Genomic DNA, 15,907 nt, shown 5'->3' on the forward strand with positions numbered 1-15,907 from the left:
TACTCCTACGTCCTGTCCCCTTTCCGCCATACTTGTGGGAGATTCCCAAACACTGTCTATAGAAAATACGGTTGGATGGAAATTCCCTTATTGGAACAAATTCTTAAGAACTCCCTGGCCAAATTGGGCATCAGCCTGGGAGCTCAGGTCAAGACAATAATGTCTGCAGAAAGCCAATGGTGAAGCCCACATAGCAGCCTTGGCTATGGGCACCCAAGGGATGTATTTATGGAAGGCAATAGCAGCCACTTTGCCACGGACCAGATGTGCATAAATGCCCTTTGGGGCTGAAGGCCTTGAATTTTGTAGGCCTCGGAAATACATGAAGCTATCCAACGGAGAGATGGACGCTTTCGAGGCTAGTTTCCCTTTTGGGTCACCAAACGTAACAAAGAGTTGTGGAGAACTTGTAAGTTTGCTGGTTCTGTCAAGGTTCAACTTCAGAGCATGTCTGAGGTCTAGATTGTACAAAACCCTCTCAGCATCGTTGGTGTAGAGGAGCTTGTCAAAATGGACGCTTCAGACCGCTTTGGTTGAAATGCCATTTTGTCACTGCCTGAAGAGATCTGCGTCACAGGTTTTAGTGAGGCCATTGTCCCTATAAGGATTGTAGGGGCTTTTGGATCGGTTGTAGCCCTTTGACAGAGAACCTTGGCAGAGCCGATACTAGCAGACCTGGAGCACCTTTCATCCCTTTTTGGTTTCTGCGGAAGTATTAACCCTCAGTGTGGGAACCTCAGCGGTGCCAGTGCTTGAAGACTTGGGCCCTTTGTCCCCTTTCTTTGCCCCCCTCAGCAGGACCGGTACGACCACAAGATCTTGTGTGGTAAAGCTTATCGGCCCATCTGGTAGCCAGAGCCCCTAAATGGAGCTCCTCGATCCTGCTGGTCTTTGAAAGATCCCCTGATTGGGGATTCTCAGGATTTTACCCCAGCACCCTTAGTCACTTGACAGTAAAACTCTAGACTAGGCTCGGTAGGTTTAGTCCCAGACTGACAAACCTCGGTAATCACCCCGGTTGAAGCAGCCCCAGAAGCGTTGGGCTTAGTCTTAGCCCACAGATGGGGTACCTCGGAGGAAAAAACGGTGTTTGTGGTTCCATTTGATCTTTTGTGATTGTCTGACATGCCTCCAGATGAAACGATATACGTCCTCCCACCAGAGTCTTGGTGACCGATGGAAAACAATTTGGATGACTTATCGGGTGCGGGACCACCTGTTGCCGAAAAGGAGGCTGATACCCGAGAGAAAAACCAGCCACTTTTCCTTTGCTGCTTGAGCAGAGGTGCACCAGAGGAGCCTCCTGCCTGGCGCGCTGGGTGCTCCTGGGACCCTCTGAAACCTGGGAAGGACCTTGTCTGGGTCCTCGGCCTCTGTGCATAGACCGCTTTAGCTGGGGGTTTGGCAAGGACCAACAAAGATTTAGCCGTTTGAGTGCTTACCTTTTGTTCTATTGAGTTCCTCATTGGTGGAGGAGTGGAACAGCTCTTTACTTTCTAATGGAAGATCAAATCCTTAATCCCAAACCTCCTTCGAGAACTTGGTAGCATGCAACCACGCTTGGCAGGAGATGTCTACTCCAACCATAAGGCCCGAGCAGAAGTGTCTAAATGATGGGCTGCGGCCTCCAGCAGGTCCTGAGCCAGAACTCTGGCATCGGATAGGCCCTCTTTAAAATCTTTCAGCCTGTCCGGAGGGATACATTCATGAAATTCGGCAGCTCATTCGACAGCTTGAGATTTGCCTCTGCAAGGATGTCACGCAGGAGGGAGCGAAACTGTGTAGCAGCGGACACCGAGCACGCCAATCCATTCGGAGAGCGGAAAGGATTCCTATTGTCCACATTCTGTGGAAAATGTAGCTCTGCCCCAAATACAGGTCCCTCTGCACCAGCCATTGAGAACGTTGGTGCGAAAGAGCTAATCAAAATGGCCTCCTTAGACTGCGTGAGTTGAACCACCACTTTGTCACTGCCCGAGGTTAAATGCGTCACAGGTATCAGTGAGGCCAATGTCACGACAGAGGTTCCAGGGGCTTTTTTCATCCATTTTAGCCTTGTGACAGGGATCCTCGGCAGAGCCGGTACTGGCAGATATAAAGTGCATTTGAGCTCTTTTGGATTCTGCAGAAGAATTAGCCCCCAGTGAGGGACCCTCAGCAGAGCCGGTACTGGCAGATCTAGAGTGTTTTTAAGCTATTTGGAATTCTGCAGAAGAATTAGCCCTCAGTGAGGGAACCTCGACAGGGCCGGTACTTGAAGGCTTAGGGCCTTTGCCCTCCTTCTTTGCCCCTTCAGCAGGATCGGTTCGACCACAAGACTGTCTGTGGGAAGGCTTATTGTCACCCCCTGAAGCCAGAGCCCTTAGAGGAGGCCCCTCGAACATGCCGGTTTTAAATATAGCCCCTAGTTAGGGATCCTTGGTGGTAAGCCTGGTGCCTTTAGTCCCTGTACAGGAAACCCAGAGACTAGGCTCGTTACGTTTAGTTCCAGACTTGGAAACCTCCAGGAATAACCTTGGTCAAAACTGCCCCAGAAAAGTTGGGCTTAACCTTAGCCCCAGATGGGGAACCCCGGAGGAATATCCGATCTTGACAGCCCCTCGACAGGGTGCCTCGGCGCAAAGTCGGAATACAAGTTACATCCCCTTCGGGGCACCGCAGGGAGAACCCTGGTACCAGAGCCACTTGGGCCCCTGCCGGAACCAGAAGACCCCGGGAAGGAGTCCCCTGGCTGGGGTACCTTAAAAAGGAAGGAACCTTTTCAGGGGGTTTTTCTTTTCTTTTTTCTTTTTTGTTTATCCATTTTATCCTTGTGACAGGGAACCTCGGCAGAGCCGGTACTGGCAGAACTAGCGCGCTTTTGAGCTCCTTTGGATTCTGCAGAAGAATTAGCTCTTGGTGAGGGAACCTTGACAGGGCCGGTACTTGAAGACTTTGCCCTCCTTCTTTGTCCCTCAGCAGGATCGGTTCGACCACAAGACTGTTTTTGGAAAAGCTTAGGGTCACCCCCGTAGCCAGAGCCCTCGGAGGAGGCCCCTCTATCTCTATCTTGCCAGTTTTAAATATAGCCCCCAGTTACGCCTGGTACTCCGACCATAAGGCCTTGAGCGGAAGTGTCTACATGATGGGCCGCGGCAACCAGTAGATCCTGCCAGAACTCTGGTATCATATAAGCCACCCTTAAAGTCTTCGAGCTCATCAGGAGGAATACATTCCTGGAACTCAGCAAGCTCCTTCCACAGCTTGACATTAGTAGTCACCAGGATAAGCACGGTATTAGTCTGACGCAGCTGAAGAGCCGAATTGGAAAAGACAGTTTTCCCAATGGCGTCAAGAAGCTTATCCTCCTTGGAAAGGGTCTGAGATGCTGCAGTGGAGGATGTAGAGGCCGGGTTCGACTGGAGCGTAGCTGCTGCCACCACCGTCGAAGAGGAGAGCGGGCAAGTTGACAAGGATATGTCCTCGAACGCGTGAAGCTTGTAGCCAGCGTCAATTTTCTTGTTTAGGTGCTGCCCGGAATGAGGTTTTTTCCCCAGACCTTACGGTGCGCTCCTGTGTCGGCAGAGTGAAGGCTCCAGAAAGTACCCACTCATGTGGAGCTGGGGGCTTGGGTATTGGGCAATACCATCATATCCAGCACCCAGTCGTGAAAGGCTTGAATAGAGCGGGAGGGTCATCGCTCTCCTGGTCCGCCTGGTCTTAATCCAATGAGGCGGGAGCAGAAGTCTGATCCGCCGCATGTGGAGCCTCAGGGCCCGAAGGCATGGTTGACAGAGCAGAGTCTTTTCCACAGGGGAAAGTGGAGGCAGTGGAGGTGGAGGCCCCACAAGGAGTGGTTTAGGAGGTGGTACTACCGGAGCCTGAATTGGGTTTGCCGGAGCAGGGGCTGGTTCAGGCAGTTTAGGATACATTTCCTTAAACAAATCCTTAAAGTACGCCTTCATGGGAAGAATGCATTACCATCTGAAACTTGCCAAAAAACGCATTTTCAGACAAATGTCTAGGTGCTGGAGTGGGCAGAGGCCGCTCGGAAGGGGCATACACCCAGGATCGCAAAGAGGATCCCGGATGGTCTCCCACCAACTGGTTCTACGTAGATCAAAGGCGCGGACGTAGGAAGAAGCGAGACTGTATGCGGCAGCGGAGTCCGAGCATGCCAATCCATTGGATGGCAGCATGGGTTCTTATTATCCGCAAAGCGCAGACAAGGCTGTTCTGCCCCAAAAACAGGCTCCTCAGCACCAGGCGTGGGGAACATTGGTGTAAGAGAGGTAGTCAAAATGCCTGCCATGGACCGCAGGGATTGGACCGACATTTTGTCAACGCCTGAGGCAAACTGCATTACAGGTGTAAGTGAGGCCGTACTCACAACAGGGGAGTCAGGGGCCTTATGTTCCATTTTAGCTTTGTGACGAAGGAACCTCGGCAGAGCCAATGCTAGCAGCACTAGGGTGTTTATGAGACACCTTAACGACTGCTGATGAATTAGCCCCAAGAAGGGGAACCTCGGCGGAGCCAGTACTGGAAGAACTACGGTGCTTAGCCAGCTCCTTTGTCCTCTCAGCAGGATCGGTTCTACCACAGGTCTGAGTGTGGGAAGGCTTAGAGTCACCCCCTGAAGCCAGAACCCCCAAAGGGGGCTCCTCAATCCTGCTGGTCTTAGATATAACCCCAAGAAGGAGAACCTCAGGCACAACCCTGGTACGTTTAGTCACCTTGAGAGGGACCTCGAGCTGAGACTCGGTACAGTTAGTTCCAGACGTGGAAACCTCAAGGCTGACCCCGCTGAAAACAGCGCCAGAAGAACTGGGCCTAACTTTAGCCCCCAAAAAGGGAACCTCGGATGAGGATCCGGTCTTGGCAGTCCCTTTACAGGGGTCCTTGGAGGAAACTCTCCCATGCCTGTTAGGTCCCTTTCAGGACACCTCAGGGAGATACCTGGTAATAGAGCCGTTTGAGCCCCTCCTGTAACCCAGAAGACACCGGGAAGGAGTCTCCTGGCTGGGGTGCCCTGAAAAGGAACAAACTTACTGATCGTTTCCTTTTTTTCTACAATGAACTGCTATAAATGTGGTGCAGGAACGCGTTGAAACACTTCCTCCCACCTGACAAGCTGACGCTGGAGTGCCCGGATGGAGAGGTAGTTGCATTGGAAGCACGAGTCCCAACGGTGTAACGGCTCTAAGCAACCCAGGCAAAGAGAGTGGGGATCCTTTCCTTCGCGAAGCGACGTTCACAGGATGAACAGGACACGAGTCCCAGACGGAAGAAGAGATGACCGTGGAACCGGAGCAGGAATGAAGGACAAGGGAACAAAAAGAAAAATATTCCCATGGAAGCAAGTGCGTCCGACCTCGTCCGTGCGCATAAAAGGACATGAGGGCGATGCGCGGGGTGGAGCTCAGGTGAGCAGGGCTACGGTCACGTGCAGGGGCCCAGTGTAAAAATAAAAGAAGGACAAAAAAGTACATTTTTTGATGCTTAAAAAGTGCTCTGGTCCTGTCCCAATGGACGGAATGTGCCACAAGTATGGAGGAAAGGGGACGGGGCATACGAGTAAAGGCTCTTTCATTTGAGTGGGAAAAGAGAAAAGCCACTTTGGAATCTGCATATCCCCATGCACTCATGACAGAAAGGGAGGACCACTGATGGGTGCCATCCTTTATTTGGGCCTCTAACACTCCATTCTAGCCAAATTCAATCCCTAGACCTCAGTCAATCGCTGATGCTAATATCCTATCCATTTTGATGTATATGCTGAGATAAGTCACTATTCTAAAAAATGGTCATTTAAGTTATGGGTAGAAAATGGACTATGCTTGCTGAAGGCAGACTTCTATGTTTATGATGGCCTGAGAAGCGCGACAGAGGCCTAATAAAGAAAGGACTTACTTCTGTTTGGTGTGTGATGACCAAGCCGGCAAGACTGTACTCTTTGGAGAGGGTGAAGCAAATGAAGCATGTCAGGCCATGCTGGCAACCAGATAGATGCTGCTAAGACCAAGGATCTGATGTTCCTGTGAGATGCAGAGTCACATGCTCAAGAGTCAGTACTCATACATGGCGTTCAGCAACATTAGAAACCACTACGAGGAACAAGTTCTGAGAGGCCAGTGCCGAGACAAGAGGGTCAGTGTTGCAACTGTAAGAGGATTCAATTCAACACTACAGCTAAGTCAACGCCTAGTCTATAATACTGAATGAAAACCCTTATTGATATATCTTTAGGTCCAGTTCATGCGTTCTGGATGACTACCCCTGTATAACACCCCTCTCTTGGAATCCCCCTGACCCCACTGAGCCAAGAAGTAGTTCTGTTTTGCAAGTTTAAAAGGTTTATTTGATAATTAAAATATATATCACACTTTTTAATAAATTAATAATTGAATATCACACTTAATCTGATATGGTAAATATTAACAACGGAGAATCTGGCACTAGCACACTTCTTTAATCACTAATGAGTTGACATGAAATGGATAAGGTAGCACACTGGTAAATAGGAACAAAAGTATAATGTGGTAGAGGATGCTTTATGTAGGCTCAGGTGGATGCAATATTCAATGAATGCAGTACAGAAAATACGCAATATGATTTCAACCAAACAATGTAATCACTTTTCTCTGGCTACTCCCCTCCCCCCCTTGATGCAAGGCAAGGAAATGGAAGGAAAACACACAGTTCTCAGAAATGCAATCAACTGTAATTCAGTTCAATCCAGCAAGCTTAAACAGAAGTTTGAAAACACAGGCAAATACTTTGATAGGTGCTAGCAATGAATGAGAAATATGCTGGAAACGCTCTTAATTCCCTTTTAGAGGTTCAGGATGAGTGGTATCTAGTTAATATTAGTCCAGGCTCACACTAGCAATGATGCAGGGATAGTTAGCAGGTTAAACGAATTTCTGGCAAATGAAATCAGGCAGCAGCAGTTTTTTTTACATGTGAAGAAATTGCAAATCGCGGCAAAATTCGCGGATGCGCCGAGCGCTATTACAAAGGAACCGCAAGGACTATCTCTACCGTTTTGGGGTCCTAGGAAAGCCTGGGATCTCAGCTTCCAAATGAAAGTTATTGCAAGTCTCTAGCCCAAACGGTTGCGGAGATATGAGTAATTTAGTAAAGGTCGTTTTTGGTTTTGTAAATTTTAAACGCACACTTTTTCAAAATGACAAATTTTACTAGAAATGACAGGTGACAGATAGGAGGCAGTTCTACTTAGGTTAAATAGATTGAATTAGATGAATTTAAACTAAGAGATGTGTTCTGAGTTTTGCTAAGTACTCACAAGAGATTTTGAACAGGAAAGCGACTTGGTCACGATCTTCAGTCTGGTCAGGTCTTTCCGGATTCTGCTCACAGCGCCTGGTCTGGTCTCGGCTAGGCACAGCACTGCTTTCTCTCTGGTCTGGTCTCTGCTAGGCACAGCACTGCTTTCTCTCTGGTCTGGTCTCTGCTCTGGATAGATTGAAGTCTCTAGTTTGGCTTTCTGGAGTTTGATGGAGGTAAGTATGGATTTTTCCGGCAGGGCTTCCAGCGGCAGATGAAATTGAATGTCTCTATGTGTCCTGACTCTCTGCTTTTATCTGTTTCTTGAGAATGGGTGTGTGTGTTGCATCACTAGACTTGCCCCTCTCATTCGTCATTGGTCAGGCTTCCATTCCTCCGCTTGATTGGCAAACTGAACTGTGAGTCAGATTGATGTCATTTTATGATCTCTTGAAACAACCTCCCTTATCATCTGTGCACCCAAATATATATATGATCAAAATCCATACTTCAGAGTTACACAGTTGTTTGAAATTACATATACATGGTGTGGCTGAATTTAGCCATGTCTATGTCCAAATCTGCTCATTCTCGGAACTTGCATTCAAAGAGTGTACATAATTGACCTTTTAACTGCTTTTTCAATTTCCGACATGGACCCAACTTTACATACATGTGTGCAGGGGGTAGGGACATTAACTGATGAAGTTTCAGATTTTTAACATGCACACATTTAGAGTAATATCCACTTTTCCGCTAAAACCCCCCTGAACATACCACCGGTTCCTACCACGTCTTAAACTGTGGGCAGAAAAATCACAAGAATTATGGTATCATTTATAAAATTTTCACATGTCCGCACTATGAATTATCCCCCTTTTTATAAAACCATATCCTTGCTGCAGGGGTGTGTCTTTTCAGGTCACATGGTACAGAAACCAGTCTTTCCAGTTTCTGCCAAGCCAGCTTGCTTCTCACAGGCAGTGCCCCTCCCAGCTTCTCCAGGAGGAAGCCACTTTTTACGACGTCTGTAATAAAAACCTTTGCCTGAGTGGAGAGGGCTTTGTTCACTCTCTGGCAGAGCACAGGAAATTCAATTATCAGATAGATGGCATATCCTTAGTGTGGGCAGCAAAAGGAACATTGGCCTGGGAACATAGTTGTGACTCAAGTTTCACTCCTGATGGGATCCGTTGCTAGGCAAAATCAAGTTCCTTAAGCCAGACCTTCAGCTAACTTTTTGTTGCTTTTAAAATAACTTGTAATTTTACACATGCAGCTAGAATGCTGATTCTAAGTGCAAAACTATGACATTTCAACAGTTACAAAGGCATGTGACACCAAACATAGGTCACTCATTTAATTTAACATTTTCGATTTTGGTGGTTTTAAATCCAGTTGCAGTTAGGCTTAAGCTGCTGACTCCATAGCATTTTTGTTATAAGCATTGTTTTTGGGCCCTTCATTTCCCAGATTTTGTAGGCACACAAAACTCCATTCTGCCAAATGTCTGCTGGTGTTCAGTGAATATTTTGCACATGTTGCAAGGTTTGAAATAGGCATTTTGCTTGCCTTCAGAAAAACACACAGTGGGTTTTAAAACGCCGGCTTTTGGATAGTGGTGAGTACTGGTACTGCACCCATTTTTGGGATTTTCTTGGATTAATGCATTCTAAACAGGAATGGTTCTTACATGGTAGTAAATCCTTGCTTAACATTGTTTTGATGGGGCTCCTTACAGTAAGATGGTTATGTGGAACCCCACAAAAAGGGTTGAATCTTTAAAGTGGTCCAATGAGTCACGATTTCAGCAACTTTTTGACATCAGTAAAAGTGGATTTTGTTAACAAAGACCTTTCTTTACCCTGGTGGGTGGCAAGTTAGGTAACCATTTTGGTGTGCGCACAACTGCGCAGCTTTCCTGGATTTCGGCGCACATGTGGGTTTTCCGCCATCTTGAATTTCCTAAGCCCACAGCACCAAATGTTGTAGCAGGGTAGCTTAAACGTGGGTCAGGACACCCTACAAGCCCCCCCACGTGACTGCACTTTGAGTTTGGGTCGATGTGGAGTCGCGTGCCCAAGGGTTTTGACCCACGCACCGGTCTGTCCGCATAATCTTCTTCCTCTTCTGTAGATGGCACAGTTCAGCATCTTCTTCTCCATCCGGTCAGATCGATCAGTTCTCCTCGCCGGTCCTGATGGGAAGATTGGGCGGTACCCCGGGCCCGTTGTGTCTTTGCTCCCGGTCTCCGGATCGTCCTTCTTGGTCATCCTTCATGGTTTCATCTCTCCTAGGATGATAAAGGAAGAGCGGCAATATCTACTCATAGACGATTTTTTTTTCCACCACTGTTGAGATAGTGGGGCAGCATATGCATTTCATCGTAACGAAATATTACATTCTTATTTTGAAAAAAAAAAACAGCATCACTAGAGACAGTTTCATGTAAATCACAATATTTTAGAGACTAGATGTGGTAGGTTTTATGATTGGAACTGAATTAGTCTGATACAGTACCCGCTAGGATTCCAGAGGATTCCTCCAGTTGTTGCAGAGTGTGCCTGGGATGGCAACATTTCAACTGGTTTATGTGGACCCACTTGTCTTCCCCCTCTGCCGAACCACCTTTGGGGATGCGGATCTTGTAGGCCACAGGGGAGATCTTATCGACGATCTCAAAGGGTCCCTTCCATGTAGGCAAAAATTGGCGCTGCTTGGCCTGGTTCCTTTGGAAGTTGTATAGATAGACCCGGTCTCCCACCTGATATTCCTTCCTGGAAGTTTTCAGGTCATAATGGGTCTTCATGCTATCAGTCGATCTTTCTAGATTCCGCTGAGCATAAGCAAAAGCATGTTGGAGGTGTTTCCTTAAATTCTCTACATACTCATGAGTAGTGGAGGCATTTATCAGTGTCTGCTCTTGGGTCCTGTAGAGCAAATGCTGCGGAAGCACCATCTTGCGCCCAGTCATCAACTCAAATGGTGACATTTTGGTTGCAGATGAAGGGGTAGATCTGATAGCCATTAGGACCAGAGGTAATCGGATATCCCAACTTGGCCCAGAATCTGCCACAAACTTCTTTAATATGCTCACAATTGTCCGGTTATATCTCTCTACTGCCCCAGAAGAAGCTGGTCTATAAGCAATATGCAGCTTTCTCTTGACCCCCAGTATCTCCCACATCTTTGTCATTACTTCACTGGTGAAGTGGCTACCTCTGTCTGACTCAATCCTTTGAGGTAGACCAAAACGGGAAAAGATGTGGTTAATCATCAAGGCAGCTGCAGTTTCTGCCTTGCAATTTGGGGCTGGGAGACATTCCACCCACTTGGTAAACAAGCATGTCACAGTCAACATGTACTTATTCCCCCTAGCCGAGCGAATCACAGGGCCTACAAAGTCGATTTGTAAATCTGACCATGGCAGTGTCATGCCCCTCTTTTGTAAAGGCGCCCGGTGCGTAAGGGATGATGGCTGAAATTGTGCACACACAAGACACCCCTTCAAGTATTGGTCGAGGTCCTGCCCCATGTGTGGCCAGTATGCAACCTCTCTTAAGATTTCCAATGTTGTGTGAAACCCCCTATGACCGGCGGTGGCCGCATCATGGGCGTGACTTAACATCAGGCTTCGGAATGAGGTAGGAACCACCCACTGATCGTGGCCAGCTTTGGATTTCCTTACCAACAAACCGTCTTGGATCCGGAACATTTTGGGACATTTCATCAACACTCTTAGGTCCTCTTTCCCAATGTAATCGGTATCCGTCAGGGGAAAGTTCTCAGGGTCCTCAAGGTGCTGGTAAAATTTACCAATTATTGGATCCCCCTTCTGAGCAGTAATCAAATCAGCATCAGGGGTCTCCTTACTCCATTGTGCAATTGAGAGGTCGTTGTGAGCATTTGCCTGGGACCTAGTGATGGCAGTGACCTGGATTTCCCCCAACAGGGACTCAATCTCAATTAGATCCCCTTGGATGGCCCCGGTTTTGGCCAGCTGATCAGCTAAGTCATTTCCAGTTTTGTCTGGTCCCTCTACTTTGGAATGACCCTTGATCATCTTCCAATAGATGGTCATCCCATTCGAGGTGACCAGATCATCAATGTTTTGGATCAACTTCCCATGTTTCAAGGGTTTGTTGTTAGCACATACCATGCCTCTGGTCTTCCAATTAACCAGGTGCTCCACGAACCCGTTCCGTACATAATCCGAATCTGTGATTATGACCAGTTCGTGGAGTTGATGCTGGACAGCAGTGAGGATGGCCTGATGCACAGCCATCAATTCTGCCACCTGACTACTTCGGGGACCAATTTTGTATCCAGCGGAGGGTTCTGGGGACTCATTCACCCATGCATTCCCTACGCCGGCCACCAGTTCTTTCTCCCCGTTGTTGTCGACATGGTAAGAGCATCCATCCACATACACAGTGGGCATTCCCTCACACTTGTCTTCTTCAAAGACTTTGTGGGGGGAATTAAGGTATGCCTCCATGTTGTCCTTTATTTTTAGACTTTCGTCCTCGAGACAGTTTTCTCTGGCACAATCATGCAAGTCAGCCAGACCTTGCGCGAGGGGACTCTTCTTGTTTTGGCCATATCTGACCTCCACAGGAAAGCCTTGCATTGACAGAATCCAGGAAGTAATTCGGGAATTACTCACATTTCCGGCCCGGATTCTGTCACTTTGGAGATATTGCAGAGGCTGGTGTGGAGTCTCCACTATGATGTGTTCCCCCTGGATAAACGGGCGGTAATTCTTCAATGCCCACACCGTTGCCAGGAGTGCCTTCTCACAATCGTTGAATTTTTCCTCCACAGAGGATAAAGTTTTGCTCGCATAGGAGATTACTTTATTGACCTTGTCATGCTTTTGATATAATACTGCCGTCAAGCACGTATTAGAGAACCCCGTCTCCAGGAAGAACTCCTTGTTTCTGACAGGGTAAGCTAGGCAAGGCGCTTGTGAGAGGCTTCTTTTGAGTTGTTTTACTGCCTCGGCTTGTTCTGGACCCCATTCCCACTTGACCCCCCCCTTCAGGAGATGAATCAGGGGTCTGGTGATCTCTGCGTAGCCCTCAATGAACTTTCTGCTGTAATTAGTCAGTCCAAGGAGGCTCCTTAGTTCCCGCAGAGTTGTGGGGTCTTTCAGTTTCTGAAGTGCTTCCACTTTCTTTTCCTGGGGACAGAGACCCTGAGGAGTAATCTCATGCCCCAAGAAATTAACACGGGTTCTACACCACTGTGCTTTCTGAAAGGAAAGTTTTGCTCCGGCGGCCCTCAACTGTGTCAGAACATAACGGATCTCTGCTATGTGTTCCTCCACAGATGAACTTTTGATGAGGACATCATCTACATAAGCCAGGTTACCCCTCGTACCCAGGTCGGGCATGGCCTTATGTAGGAAAATATTGAACTCATTACCGGAGTTAAGGTATCCGAAGGGAGTCCGGGTCCATGTGTACTGCTGGCCCCCAAAGGTAAAAGCCAGCTTGTATTGGTCCTCCCTACTGACAGGCACGGTCCAGTATCCATTGGTCAGGTCTATTGCAGTGAATACCTGTGACCCCTGAATCTGGGCCAGCCCTTGGTCAATGTAGGGAAGAGGCCATCGGGAAGTGTGGACCCGTTTGTTGAGCTCCCTGAGGTCAGCGCAGAGTCTCCACTGGCCGTTTGGCTTCAATATTCCCAGCACCGGATTATTGAAGGTGCTGTGGACTAGACGGATTATTCCCCGGGACTCAAGGTTCTTAATTATTTCAGTAAGGCACTCCATTGATGCGAGAGGCAAGCGATATTGCTTCACAAACACTGGAGTCATGCCAGGGTCCGTGGGGATTGTTGTGGTGTGGATGTCGGTGCGACCACAGTCATATGAGTCTACCGCAAAGAGATCTTGGAAATCCAAGAAAACTTGTTTCAACTTTTGCTTTTGTTCCAGAGTCACACAGGCATCAGCTAGGTTGACTCTCTCTTCCACCATCTGCCTGAAGCCTGGAAAGACTTCTGGTTTGGCTATCTCCGCGGCCTCCTCCAGCTGGGTGGAGAAGTCCCTGGTCAGAGTGCTGATTTGGACCGGAGGCTTCAGGTGGGAAAGGCAGCCCTCATGGACCTGGAAAATCACCTCATCCCTCCTGAAGTCACAGGTCACATCTTCCTTACCATAGGGGCAGGAAGTGTACACCAGGAAGTTCCCCCCATGCCGGGTAAAAATCCTGTCTGGTGTTGCGTTGTCATCACTGTCACTGTCAAAACAGTCCTTGGGGATGGGTCCTAACAGTTCATTTACAAGATCAATGGAGAAATGTCGGTCATCAACCGCCATTCCAATAATGGTGCCTGCGGCTAGAGTAATACTCTTTAAGTCGCTGTTATCCACCTCTATTAGAATGGGGTCATGTTCTATGTTGACTAATGGAGTCGGGTTTACCCCCAACCCTTGCTGTTGGAGAGAAGCATTTAGATGTATGTAAGCATCAGGGTTTTTCAACTCTTGTCCCCTTTTAACTTTCACTTCCAGGGAGAATTGTCGGGTCCTTTCTGGGATGGTGACTTCCTCTTTAACCTGAATTTCAACTGCATAAGGTAGCAATTGAGCTGACCTAAATGCTTTTTCTGGATCATCAAAGCCCATGGGATTATCCGCTAATCGGGACCAAGCTTTGAAGTTTATTAGGTCCAAACTAATGGCAAAGCGATTGAGAATGTCACTGCCTAAGTAAAAGGCGGCAGTGACGTCTCGCACGACCCAACAATTATGGACTATGCTCTTGTTGCCAATGGAGATTTTGAGCATACACCTGCTTGGCAGGAGATGTTTGGAGTCAGGTGCTTCCAGGTCCATTTCCCATTTGTCTATCAGTTTGAAGGTGGGAATGGCTGGATCTTTTGGGAGTTGGCGGAACATGGCTTCGCTGATGAAGCTCTTACCGTTGTTCACACACACTCGAGCGAGAACAGAGTCCTTCCCATCATTTAACTGAACAGGGATGAACAACTGCTCTCCAATTTGCTGAATATCAGCCAGGCTTTGAGCTGATTTCACATCTTTCTGGACTATAGGAGTGGGGGTTTCTGATTGTGGATTAGTATAGAATTTCAGAGTGTTTCCTTCCAGCGTGGAATACCACTTTAGACTGGAAGGAAGGTTGATTTTCAGAAATAGAGAGGACCCCCCATCACCAGTCTGTTGTCCTACTGCTATTACCGTCACGTCTGGAATTTGGTTGTTCTGGAAGTGAAATTCTACTTGGTCAGATTTTTGTTCAACCATGTGGCATGTGCCGTTTAAACTAACATGGTTGACACTCTGTTTTAATTTTATGGGTCGGCTAGTCTGAGTCCAGAGGACCTTGTTTACGCAATCTATTAGGGGTGACAACCTTCTCAGGAGGTCATTCCCTAGTAAACAAGGGGTGCCCTCTGGGGTCACAACTATGACCGGGTGTTTCAACTTATGTCGCCCGATCTTAATGTCCAAGTCTGCCGTCCCCTCGACGGGAATTTCCTTCCCGTCAAAGTTCTGCAGTTGTCCAGGAAGAGAGGTGAGAGGAATTTGGTAATTCTCTCCCCTTCCTGCATTCAGTTCGTCAAAGGCCCTTCTGGACAGAAGGGTAGCTTGAGATCCAGTGTCCACCAGCGCTGAGATTGTACCCTGCCCCTGTACTTGTACCGGGGCATAATATCTTCCCTCCTCCTCAAGGGGGCACAGATAATGTACATTTTTGGACAACTGGTGGGCTAATTTTCTGGTTTTGGACATCGCTAGCGAAGAGATTTGGGCAGAATTCTGTGGAGAGCCTTGGGAATCTGAAAGAAAAATTTGGCAACTGGAGATCAGAGCCATTGTGGGTTCCCCTGGCTCCGGTTCTGGGCCGCCCCCCCCTTTTTGGAGGCAGTCACCAGGACGGGTTTGAACCAGGGGATTTTCTTGCTGTTGGTTCTGGGATGAGATAGTGGGCGGCGGTAGCTCAGTCTCCACATCTCCCCAGTCTGGATTTGCATCCCTAGGGACCCATTTTTCTTTGGGAGGAGTTCCCCCCTCTCTGAAGGCGAAGATCCTTTTCCCAGGATCCTCTGAGGATCCCTCTCCCTCAAATTGGAAGATCTGTACTTCCTCCTCAAACTGAGTCTGTTTGGGTCTTTTGTTTCTCCTACCCCCCCTCTGCTCCTTCGGGAGCAGACTTTCAGGGGCAAGAGATTTTGTTTCCGGTTCCTGGGTTTCCAGGGGCTGTTTACAAGTGAGGAAGGAAGCTTCCTCCAAGGCTTTACACCCCCCTTCCCCTTGTGCCTCCTCCCTGGGAACCGGTGAGTTATCGGGGTGCTGCCCCCGTCATTGTTCTGGAGCACCAGGTCCAGAGTTGGGTGCGTTCTGCGCCGGCACGCCCATCTGAGGGTTCTGCTGAGCCCTCAGTATGTGACCCAGATCCCGCGCCATGTTTTGAACCTGGCGCTCTAACTGGGAAACCCGCTCAGGCTGATACGGGGCCCTGTTTTCTCCCCTGGGCTGATCCCAGGAAGGGTAGCTGTCCCTTCTTTGGTAGTACCCCTGGTTGGGAAGATTTGGGTACCCCTCCACCCTTGGCCTCCCCTCTCCCGGATTCAGTGGTCTGGGCTCGGGGAATTGGGGAAAGAA

At 48.3% G+C, this 15,907-nt stretch overlaps 1 protein-coding gene across 1 annotated transcript in view; it reads left to right on the forward strand.

Annotated features, from left to right (window-relative positions):
* The window catches only part of PEBP4 (phosphatidylethanolamine binding protein 4), a 1,711,365-nt gene that overhangs the window by 300,849 nt on the left and 1,394,609 nt on the right, over positions 1-15,907 (forward strand). The gene's annotated exons all lie outside the window — the stretch shown is intronic.

Source organism: Ambystoma mexicanum, chromosome 10 (genome assembly GCF_040938575.1).
Source record: "Ambystoma mexicanum isolate Mex_15411 chromosome 10, UKY_AmexF1_1, whole genome shotgun sequence".
NCBI classification, from domain to species: Eukaryota; Metazoa; Chordata; class Amphibia; order Caudata; family Ambystomatidae; genus Ambystoma; species Ambystoma mexicanum.